The sequence below is a fragment of the Pteronotus mesoamericanus genome, unplaced genomic scaffold (assembly GCF_021234165.1).
Source record: "Pteronotus mesoamericanus isolate MK-2021 breed Mesoamerican mustached bat unplaced genomic scaffold, CSHL_Meso_final contig_33, whole genome shotgun sequence".
Classification (NCBI taxonomy): domain Eukaryota; kingdom Metazoa; phylum Chordata; class Mammalia; order Chiroptera; family Mormoopidae; genus Pteronotus; species Pteronotus mesoamericanus.
Window position 1 is genome coordinate 3,644,097 of NW_026555135.1, and position 11,665 is coordinate 3,655,761.

An 11,665-nucleotide genomic window follows, 5' to 3' on the forward strand; every position below is an offset into this window, starting at 1 on the left:
CCAGCTCCAGAACAACCTCGGCTGCCTCGGCACAGCTGGGCGCTCTCAGTATGGCGGAGTGGGGAGGCGGCGACCCAGGGGGAAGGAGTCCCCAGCTGGGAGGCGAGGCCCTCCCCCTCTCCCCTGGAGCTTCTGGCCCTCTGTGCCCTCCACACCCTCCAGTGGAGGCCCAGCCTCACCCAGATCTTAGGACCTGAGTGTTTGCAACCTTTATCTGGTAGCCAGAGCCTGCGGCCCTGTGGGATCTGCCCCTTTCTCCTGAACCCTTTCCCAGCCCAGGGCAAACACGGCTCCCCTGGTGCTGTGGGCCCAGCATCGGGAGCCCTGGGCTGGGCAGCCAGCATCAGAGCCAAGAATCACAAGCTCAGCTGGAGCGCAGGGGCCTGGGAAGCGCTCACCCACAGAGGTGATGTTGAATCTGTTCATGCCCCCTTCAGTGGAGTGTCAGAGTGATTTATGCTCAGATGCTGAAAGGAGAGGCTGAGGGAAAATAAGCAGCCTCAGGGCACGTTCCTCCCCGCTCCTCACTGGCCGCTGCCCTGCCACAGACTCAGGAGAGAGGGACAGGGCCTCTCTGCTGTGTGACCTCGGGCAGGTCCCTTCTGTCTCTGGGCCTCCACTGCCTTTGAAATGGTCTGAAAACCAGTCTGAAATCTCAGAAATCCCAGAAGGACCAAGGAAGAAATTGGATGGCAAGCACCCAGCTCAGAGCCTGGCGTAGCATAGGCCACATCGTGCCCTTGCTCCGGGCCTGCTGTGGCTCCCCGGTGCTCCCCGTCTGATCCTCTGGCTTCTGACTTCATCTCCCCCTGCTTCTCCCTCCCTCACCCCACTGCACCCCACCACCCCGGCACCCCCGCCTGCAAGCTTCCCCCGCCCCGCGACCACATAGCTGGCCCCCTCGTCGCACCTGGACAACCGAAGTAAAACAGAACCCTTCCTCACCACAACTTCCCCTCCTGTCACCAGCAGTCCCTTCCCCCTTCAGGCTGCTGTATTTGCCACCACCTGAAAAAAAATTGTTTTGTTTGTTTATGGTCATTCTCCCCAACAAGAATGTCAGTTCCACGAAGGCAGATGTTTTGTTTCTGGTTCCTGAGGACTCCCTAGTAACAGTGCATAGAACAAAGTAGATGCTCAATAAATATGGAGGAGGGGAAGGTGGGAGGGAGGGCAGCAGGACATGGAGGAAGGGAAGGCGTGGGCTGGCAAGCCAGGGAATCGGCCTGGGGGAAGTGGCACCAAGTTGGGCCTGGAATGAGGGTTTGGCATTTGCCAGATGGCAGGGGAAGGCACTCTAGCCTGGGACACAACCAGATGCCTGGAGACAGGCACAAACACGAAACATAACATGACGACGGGCAAGCGAGGAGGCCAGGGGGCTGGAAAGGAGATGAGGGCCAGCAGGAGAGGGGACAGGGCAGGCTGGGCCGGACGGAGGAGAGCTGCTACATATGGCAGGCAGGACTGAAAAATCACAGCATATTCCCTGCATACGGTAATCTTTTAAAGATTAAGGGTAGTTTAAAAGAAAGGATGCATGAGAAGTCTTAACTAAAACCCCTTAGACAGTAGGAAGTAAACTTATCAACCTCGTGGTAACCTATATAATGACTATGATTAAGATAAAGTTTAGCTCTGAACTTCCTGTTAACCACAGCAATAAAGGAAATAATGATGAGTTAAATACTTTGCATCGTCTGACCAAAGAAATCACAGCCGTTTAAGAAAGACTTAGTTCTAAGGGTCATTAATCACGTGGTTGAGCTGTCAGAGGGTGGAGAGGAAGGAGCACAAGAGCCCGGGAGAGTCAGGTGCTGTCATTTACCCTGTCACATTTTACACTCGGTGACGGGTCCTTTGTCATCACATTTCAGCAATTTTTGGGAAAACCAGAGCTCAGAGAGGAGAAGTCACTGGCTAAGGTCACCTGGAGCTGCTGTGATTCTAGCTAAGGACCATCCAACTTTGAAGGCTGAGGGGAGGGGCAACCAGGGGGGGTCACTCGGGACTGAGGGTGGGAGGCGGGAGGGGTGGGTGACGGACAGCAGTCCGCAGCCAGGGGAAGGGCCCTGCCATGGGGGCCTCCAGGGGTGGCTGCTTTGCTCCAGGGCAGCGGCAGCAGCTCCTAGGGACCTCTGGAGCCACAGTACAGCAATGGGTAGCCAAATGGGGCCCTCCCTGCCTGGAGAAGCCAGGGGAGACTTCCCAGAGAGAGAGGGTGCTGCGATATCAAAGGAGTTTCCAGGCTGCTTAGGGACTGGCAGGAGGGAGGGTGTGGGCACAGGCCTGAAGCCGTGAAAGGAGGGGGCACAAAGTGGGTGAAGTGTGGCCCTCAGGAAGGGGGTGAGAAGGATGGGAGGGTCTGTGTGCGCCTGTGGGTGCAGAGAGGAGGGGGCTGGAGTCGGGTGGGAGGCCGGACCAGAGGGCCCTCCACGCCAGGCGGAGGAGCTAGGAGTTACCCTGCTGGCCACAGGCTGCCCCAGAGGGTGTGAAGCAGGAGTGAAGAGGCGGGGCTGTGTGCTACAGCAGCGGTCCTCAGCCTCTGGCCCCAGAATCACCCGGAGCCCTTGCTGAAACACCAACTGCTGGGTGCCACCCCAGAGTGTCTGCTACTGTAGAGGTGGGGTGGGGCCTGGGGATATGCATTCCTAACACGTGGAGTGGGGAATGATGGAGGTAGGAACCCAGAGGAGCTCAGGGGTGGGGGATGAGGCGGGGGCGGGGGGTAAGTGTGAGGCTCCCAGAGGCCCCTTGGGAACCCAGATCTGGGTGTCACACTGCAGCCAGAGACTTGAGGCCAGGAACAGGGGTCTGGCTGCAGAGAGCAAAGGAGGAGGAGCCTGGGGAACAACTGGTCCCCAGCCTGGCCTGGGGGCGGCCTCCCTTTAGGGGTCAGGCTGATCTGAGCCCTAGTTCTGCAGAGATGACTCTCCAGGCACAGGACCAGGACTCTGCGTCCAGCCACCTACTGCTTTCTATGAGCTTAGACAAGTAACACGCCCCCAAGCCTAGGTTTCCCATCTAAGATGGCAATACTAGTACAGCCCTATAGAGCTCTTATGAGGTACTGGGGGATATGGAAGCCGTATATAAACTGTGCACCCTTGTGCATGCATGAGTTACCATTATTATTATGACTATGATTTGTACTATCAGGGAAGGGGATCTTAGCAGGAAGACACAATGCTCCAACCCAGAGGAATAACAAATGGTGGCATATCAGGCGCTAGAACATGTTTGTGTAAAAAATATTTGTGATGGGGCCATCAGACATGCGGGGGTGGGGGTGGGGGCTCACACCCCTCTGTGATGTGGCTCCTGGCAGGGGGCCGGGGAAAGGGCCACCGGGCGGGATCTGAACTCTGCTCCCTTCCACCCAGACTAAATATTTGGGCTTCTTCCCGGCCTGGCGGGACCCAGGATCCCTTCTGGGGTGGCCGCTCTGGCTTCTGGGGCTGTGGTGGGTGGGGAAGACCCTGCCTGGGGGGCAAGGCGGGCGGGGTGGCTGAGATTGATCACAGCAGGCCCTGCTCAGCCCAGCGCCCGCCAGCCCTTCAAAGGTCAGAGCGCCGCCCGGGAATGTGCCTCCGACACAGTGGGGCCTGGTGTAGTCCTGCTCCACCGGGCCTCAGCCTCCCCATCTATAGAACAAGGGCTGGACATGCTGACTTCCAAGGCGCATTTGGTCTCTCTAGTGAACACAGCCTCTCCCTGAACCTTCCGCATGGGGCGCCTGCCACAAAGCAGCCCTCAGTGAGCAGTGGCAAAAGGACCCTGCCAAGTAGGACAATCCATCCTGAGCAGGGAGTTGGAAGGAAGTTTCAGAGGGACACTATGTATCAGGGTGGCATTTGAGGGGAGGGTCGGTCTTACATGAAAGCATCTCCAAAGGCCACCATATCCTCTGCCAAATCGTAACCACTGGCCATTGGTAAGGACCTGCTTGGGGTCCAGCTTTGTGGCAAGGGCTGAGCAGGAGGCCGGACCTTGAACTCCTCAGGGAGTGTAGAGCCCATGGACTCGGCCTCATGCGACCCGCCCAGGCATCCAATCCCAGCACCATATCTATGGCAACAATGGCAAAGCTTCATCCCTGCCCCAGGCTGTCTGAAGCCAATCACCTATTTCTCTCAACATCCCGAGAGAGGGGGACTACGATTACCCCTTTTTACCGATGAAGGAACTGAGGTGCACAAAATGACACAGGCCATCCAGGAATGACATGGTGGGGCTGAGCCTTGGCCTGGCTCTAGAGTCACCTCTAAATAAGTTGGTCCTCTGGTGATATTGGAGTGACCAACTCCCAGGGCTGTGTGAATGATAAAAACCATCAGGACTTGCGGGCGCTGCAGCGCCCGGTGTGTATGAGGTGCTCATTCCAAGGCATGTGTGTCTCTGAATCTGATTCTAAATTGCCGTGCCTTCAGGCGGTGCCCTCTTTGGGAGCTCTTTCCAGGGGAGAGAGGATATCCTGTCTGGAACAGCCAGGCCCAGGCCCAGAGGCCAGGTGTGTGGGCTGAGGGTGTGGGGTTCTGAGCTGGGCTACTTCTGCTGCAGGCTCTCCCGGAGCACACTGGGGCAGCCGTGGCACAGAGTAGGTGCGCGTGAAACAGGAGCGCGGGTGAGGCGCCGGCTGGGTGAGCCACTGGGCGTCAGGGCCATTAGGAACATGCTTCTCATTCTGGTTTTCTCATCTGTAAACCGAAGGGGATTAACCTGCAGGAGGATGGGGGTCTGGCTGCCTCACTGGGTGCTCCCCAGTCATCAGGTGAACAGCACCCTATAAAAGGCACACGTTCTGCCTGTGCCAGGTGGGCACTGCCCCCCTACAGCCTGCATCCCGACCCCGTCCTTGGACCTTGGGGGGACCCTGCCCTTCAGGCCTTTTGCTCCTGCTCCATGTCTGGGCCAGACCTGCTTGGGGCTCTGGAGAGACAATGAAAACAAGATAGCATCACCAGGAGCCCCAGGACCTTCTGAGGTACCAGTGGGGGTGCTGTGTGAAGCAGGATTTGGGGATTTGATGGAGAAAGGCCCTCCCCAGAGGCTCACAGTTTCCTGGGAGAGGATGAGGACGCGCTCAGGGTTTCATCAGGAAGCTGGGCAGACTCTTCCTTTCTCCCCGGGCTCCCTCCCAGCTGTCAAAGGAGCAGCAGTGAGGGCCGCCAGCCTTCACTCCTGCCCACCGCCCCCTCCCGCAGCCTCCTGTGAGATACGCCCCCCCCCCGCCCCCGGGCCTGGGCTCCTCTGTGAACCCCAAGGCCCCTGACTGTGTTTCCCTAGCTGTTTCTGTGCCATGCTGTCCCCTCAGCCGGGGTGTCCTCCAGTTCATCTGGACACTGTTCCTTGTCCTTCCAGATCCAGCTGTAGGGCCAAGGGCCAAGGACGGCCATCTGACTCACTACCCACGCCGCCCGCCTGCCCCCAGGCTCACGGCCCACTTTGCTCCCGCCATGTCGTTGGTCTCCGCTCTGATCCCCCCAGCGCCCAGCAGAGCAGTGCAGTCCTCCGTGGAAGCGTGTCGACTGACTGAGTGACTGAATTCTGATTGGATAACAATGGCTACCAATGAGTAACTCTGCTACCTGCCAAGTACTTGATGTTCATTATTTAGTTTGAGCCTCACAACAACCTGAAGAGGTCGGGGCTGTTATTCATGCTACTGTACAGACAAACTTGAGACTCAGGAAGGTTAAGTAGTTTATCCCAGGTCGCACAGCCAGCGAGGGCAGAGCCAGGAGCCAGTCAGGCCTGGGCCACAGCAAAGCTGCGCGCCCACCCATAGCCACGCTGCCGGCGCTCTCCCTCTCGGGTGCTCCCCTACCCCGGCAGCTTTTCTGTGTCCCCAACTCACAGCACAGGGCCAGGCATGGAGCAAACGCAGGGAAGTTGAGGAAGGAAAGATGGAGTGCAATAGAGGGAGTCCTGGCTAAGCGCTGGCTGTGTGATCCAGCCCCGTGTGGTCCTCGGGAGGACAGAAGAAGGATGTTTCAGCCCCACCTGACAGCTGAGGAAATGGGGTCTTGCGAGCCAGAACTGCCCAGGGTCACTCAGTTTGGGGGGCGGAGGCAGGGATAAAACCCCGGCTGTGTGACTCTAACAGCCACGTCCCTGCCTGCTCCAGGAGGCAGCCTCCCTGCAGAGCTTTGCGTTTCAGGGGTGTTCTGGAGGGAGACAGAGTGAGGGTGTCTCGGGGGGGGGGGGGGGGTAGGAGGTAAGCTCTGTGTGTCCAGGAGGTGATGGGTGTCTGTTTTGCTTTGCTCCAGAAATGGACTTTAGACCCAGCCTGGGCTTTGGCCTGGACAAGGTGTACTGAGGGCAGCCATCCTTACCCCGTTCCTGAGGATCCAGGGCCTCATCACCAGGGGAGGTAACGGGGTCTCTGTTTGCAGGGAGAGGAGCCTCAGGGAAGGAAGGAAGGAAGGAAGGACAGCAACTGCCAGGAGGGGAAGAGCCCCATGAACTGACACCCTAGGGACAGAAGGGCTGCTGGTGGATGTCAGCTGGAACCCCGGGGATAAACCCCATCACAGAGAGGCAGGGGAACCATCCAGATGAGTGGCCTGTCCCCAGGAGGTAGCCTTCAATCAGAGGGTTCCCAGGCTGCCCATCCTTTCACCCAGAAACGTCCAGGGAAATGCTAAATAGAACCAGCGTCTGCAGCAAGCTGGCTTCCTGCCTGCCAGCCCCACCCTCTCTGGGGTCAGATGTGACTGGAAGTGAGGACAGCTCTTGGGGGACAGGGGATGGGGAGAGGGAAGGGCCATGTAAACACCAGAAAAACCACAATGACACTCCCACAGCAGGTGGAAGAAAGCAAAGGCATACAGTTTGGGATTCTTTAGATTCTGGACACTCTGAGTGCCCTCTTAGCCTGGAGTCCTGAGCTCCCAACACCCTGTGACATTTCTGGTGGGGGTTAAGAATCTAAGAGAAGCTGAATCAGAACCTTTAGTAAGAAGGTGCCTTCAAGGGCACGGCAACTAATGAGCTGCTGTCCCAGCACCTCCCCAACAGCCTCCCACCCCACAGCCCCCGCCCCCCGACAATGACACACTTTTATGGATGCAAAGACGGTGACAACATAAAATAAACACTTGGGTTTAAACTACAGCCATGCCCTGTCCAGGAGCACTGGTGTCTGGGCCTTGCACAAGCCCTGTCCTCACCTGCCAGCCCTGAGGGCAGGGCTCACCTCCCTGCCAGGCTGGACGGGGTGCATCTGGGATGGTGGCGTGATCTGCCACCTCTTTTTCCCCCTCCGCTCCTACTCCAGCCCCTCAGCCCTTGCTGGAGCCCTGTAGGTGAGGCAATGGGGGCCAAGGGGCCGATGAGGAGAATGTCTTCAGCAGCCACAGGCCCAGGGAGCTGAGCGGATATTGATTTGGTCTACGGGAGCAAAGGGACCAGTTAAACTTCAGCTGTTAAATCACTCTGCCTGAAGCCAGCCATCTCTGCGGGTGGGCAGGGGACCTGGCAGGCAGGAGAAAGTTGGGGGTGGGGAGGACCAGCCGGTGGCTGGAGCCCTAGTGGGGGTGGGTGTTCTTAGAGCCCGGGGCAGCCTGGCTTGGACCTCTCGTGCCCTGGTGCCCACAGGCCTGAGCCCAGCCACACCCTGCTCTTGGCATCCTTTGAGCAAACTTGCTGCCATGCCTTGTTCATGCAGACCCCTCCCCTTCGCCCCCTTCTCCATATCTTAGAATCCTACTCAGTTTTCCAGACCCAGTACAAATGATACCTCCTCCATGAAGTCTTTCAGATTTCCACTCCCTACCCCCAACATCCTGAGAGAAGTGAGGTTTCCTTTTTCAGACCCCCAAAGCCCCCAGGACTCTGCCTGTCTTCTGACTTCGGTCATCTCTGTTACACTAATTAGGAGTTGTGGGCCCACCGAAGGAGGGTACCTCTCTTCGCCCCTCAGCCTCCACATACAGGTGGGTCCTGGGAGTCCCGATACCCGGATGATGGTGGTGAACCCCTCAGCTCGGGAAGACAAGGCAGGAAAGTGTTGTCTAAACTATGGCCTGATAGCTGTGGGGATGGGGCCATCTGTGCCTGCCCCTGGACTACAGTCTCAGGTCCCAGTGGCAGATGTCAAGAACTGCTCAATCTTGAATTGTTCCTTCTCCTTCCTGTGTATTCCACTGCCTCAGAGTCCAACTCCGCACCCAGTGGGAGGCCATCTGCCTCCCTGGGACGCCCATCATGGACTTGGAGCCAGGCAGTCTGGGACTTAAATCTCTCTGCTCGCCCACCTACAGCTCCATAACCTGGGCCAGTCACTTCTCTCTCTAGGCCTCATCAAAAAAATAGAGATATTGGGCCCTACCCCTCAGGACAGTTGTGAGAATTAAACAAAATGACTACTGCAGAGACCCAGAGAAGGCCAGCGGCTGCCGGGAGTCACACAGCAAGAGAGTGGAAAAGATACTGGGGTTCCTGTTTCCCAGCCCCAGACTCCCCCCCTTCCCTTCCATTCTCTCTCGGGCCCGGGGTCCTGGGCTGGGGCCTGCATCCTGAGGGAGGCCTGGTCTGTGTAACCTTGCAGCTGGTCTCGGTGACCTGAGAAACAACAGACCATCAGCCTGCCCAGGGCTAGGCCTGGACCCCCCTTGTTTGTTCCTGTGGCCCGACCTGGCCTCCCGAGGGGGCCTTATCTGCTTATTCTCTCCTTTCCCACCAAGCTAATCTCTCCCTCTCTCCAAGAGTTCCTGTTTCCTCTCTGCCGCCTTCTTGTCTCTCTCCCCAGGCCCTGTTTCTCCCGTGTCTCTGGCCGGCCTGCCCACTTGGTTCAGACACTTCCTCAAAGTCGCTGGTACTAGCATCTTCGGGGAGCTGCCATTTCTCAAGGCCTTTTTGGGCCTCACACAGCCCAGTCTGAGACTGCTGGCCCTTACCCAGGAGGGGGATGGCGCATGGCCTGGGTCAGGAATCCTGCTGGTGACGAGCCATCTGACACCACAGATCAACCCCTGGGCCTTTTAAACTCTTTGGGTTGGCTATTGGCCTCGATAGGACTTCCGATGCAATGGTTTGAGGATTTTACTCCGAAAGTCCATGGTACCAAGATTTTATAGTCCTAAATCTCTTTTATAGTCCTAAAACGATAAGATCCGAGACACCAGAGCTTCGAGGTCTTAGGATTCACACCAGAGGAGGCCGCGCTGGAGTGTGGGCTCAGCCCAGCTACATGCTTACAACTCTGAGTTGGCCAGGAGGAGTGGTCCAGCGACCAGCTCCCCACCACCCCCTGGTTGCCCAGGCCCCGACCAGCCAGGAAGTTGCAGGGCTTCATTGCAGACCCGGGCACTGGCCAATGGCAGGTGTATGAGGTCTACTAAGTCAGGGGTCCAGCTAGATCTTCTCTCCTGAGCTGGAAATAGTCTTCCGCCTTTTATGCTGCTCGGCCCATGCCTCCTTGGAGGGAAGACGTGTGAGAAGGGGGTTGGTGTTAGACACAACTAGGCTCCTGGCCCTGCCCTGCTATGAACTTACTGTGAGATCTGGGCCGGTTAGCCCTTCTCAGAGCCTCCCTTTTCTCTCCTGTCAAATGGTGCTAACTAGACTCATCTGAGGCAATGTGTTTGGCATAGCACATGGTAGGTGCACAATAAAGAGTAGCATTTATATTATATGACCACCCTTTCTGAGAGCCATTCTGGGTCTTTGGTCTGGTTTCCCATTCACTATCTTGGACACCCCCAAATCCAACATTTCCAAGGCATATACTCAGCCCTGAGTGCCTCACCCTTAGATCCTGGGGGCCCACAGGTGCATTAGTCTGATCCCAGCTCATGAGAAGGCCTCATACTGGTAGGGGAGGCAGATACTGACACAGCACAGGCCTCTACAATGCCTTGGCTTCGCACAATGTCAGAGAGGAACGCAGAGGCTGTGGGAACCCAGAGGAGGCCATCAACCCAGGCTGAGGGTAGTCAGGGAAGGCTTTCTGGAGGAGGGAACCATTTTACATGGGCCTTGAGGGAAGAGTGGGCAGTGGCAGGCCACAGAGATCATGAGTGCTGTGGCTGCTATAAAGGTTCAAAGAGTTGCCCTGGCTGGGTGACTTAGTTGGTTGGAGCATTGTCCCATACGCCAAAAGGCTGTGCGTTCGATCCCCAGTCAGGACGCATACCTAGGTTTCAGGTTTGATCCCTGGTTGGGGCTTATGTGGGAGGCAAACAATCGGTGTTTCTCTCTCACATCGATGTTCCTCTCTTTCTCATCAATGTTTCTCTCTCTCATCCTCTCTAAAATCAATAAAAACATATCCTCAGGCGAGGATTAAAAATAAAATATTCAAGGGTTGTTGGCAGCCTGAGGGGACTGGGGAAGGCTTTGTGGATGTGGTTGGAAAGCTGAAGAACAGCATGTGCCCAGAGGCAGGCCAAGCAGAGGATATGCCTGGGGAGTTGCTGGAAGTGTGGCTGGAAGAGCCACCTGGGGCCTGAGGGAAGGGCCTTGTGCACTGGGGCAGGGAACTGAGCATTGGTTTGTGGACCACTGGGAGCCAGTGAAGGCTGTGGAGCAGGGGCAGCCCTGGGCCTGCGAGAGCACACACTCCAAGGGCTCCTTTGGGGGAGGCTGGGGGTTTCTCCAGAGGTACTGGTGGGAGCCCTGTCCTGGGACATCCTGCAACCCCACCTCCGCCCTCAGCCCTTATCAGCACTGTGACCACAGGAAAAGCCCTTCCCTTCTAGGAATTTCCTCATCTGCAAAACAGGTTGAGAGGAGACCAGGAGACTTATCTTGAAGTTCCTTTCAGCTGGGATTCTGTCACTGGGGCCACCCCCCTGCACACTTCCAGGCTGGGACTTGGAGGACGGCCCGCCCTGTGATGGGTCCAGCCTCTCGGGTGCGTCCCCGTCATCCCACCCTGGGTGCCTGCTTCGCTTCACTGGCTCCCGCCCCGGCTCCCAGGCGGTGCTGCGCTCCAGCCATCCCAGGTTGTATCTCCGCATTCGCCTCCTCCCCCACACGCAGAAATTCAGTTTGTAAAGTCTGCTTACATCCTTTGTCTCATGCAGTCACTCACAGCTAGACCAAGGCACAGGTGACTCATAACTGCTTCCACTTGGGAGGACCTACCATGGGCCAGGCCCCAGGATACGCTTCCCTTGTGCTCAGTGCTGTCCCCGTGGCAGGAAGTGAAGCTGAAGCTTAGAGAGACACCGGGCTGTGTGCACTGAGACCCCACCTTCACGGGGCCAGCTTCTCTCGTCTCCCTGGTTGTTACTGCTCAGTTTCTGTGCTTTTCTTCTTCATCTCCCTCACGCCGGACTGGAAGTGCCCCGGCTCAGGCGTTGGGACTCTGTTTTTCTACCCCAGCCCTTTGTGCTGAGGCCGAAGCGTGCACCTCACCCCCAGCCTCTCCCCAGGACTCCAGATTAGAACATCTGCCCCTCTACTCAGTGTCTCCACCTGGGACTGAAATCAACATCATCTCCTCATGTCCAAGTCTGAACCCAGTCCTCCCTCCACAGCCCTACCAGCATTCTCCTGAGTGCTCGGCCAAAGCCACTGCAGTCCTTCTTGATCCTCCTGGTCCTCACACCCCGCAACCGTAAGGAGAACAAACCCTGATGGAAGCCACAGGAACCCCACCGCCCCTCCGCACCCGCTGCCGCCAGCCTTTCCCCACCACCGACCTTACTCTCTACCA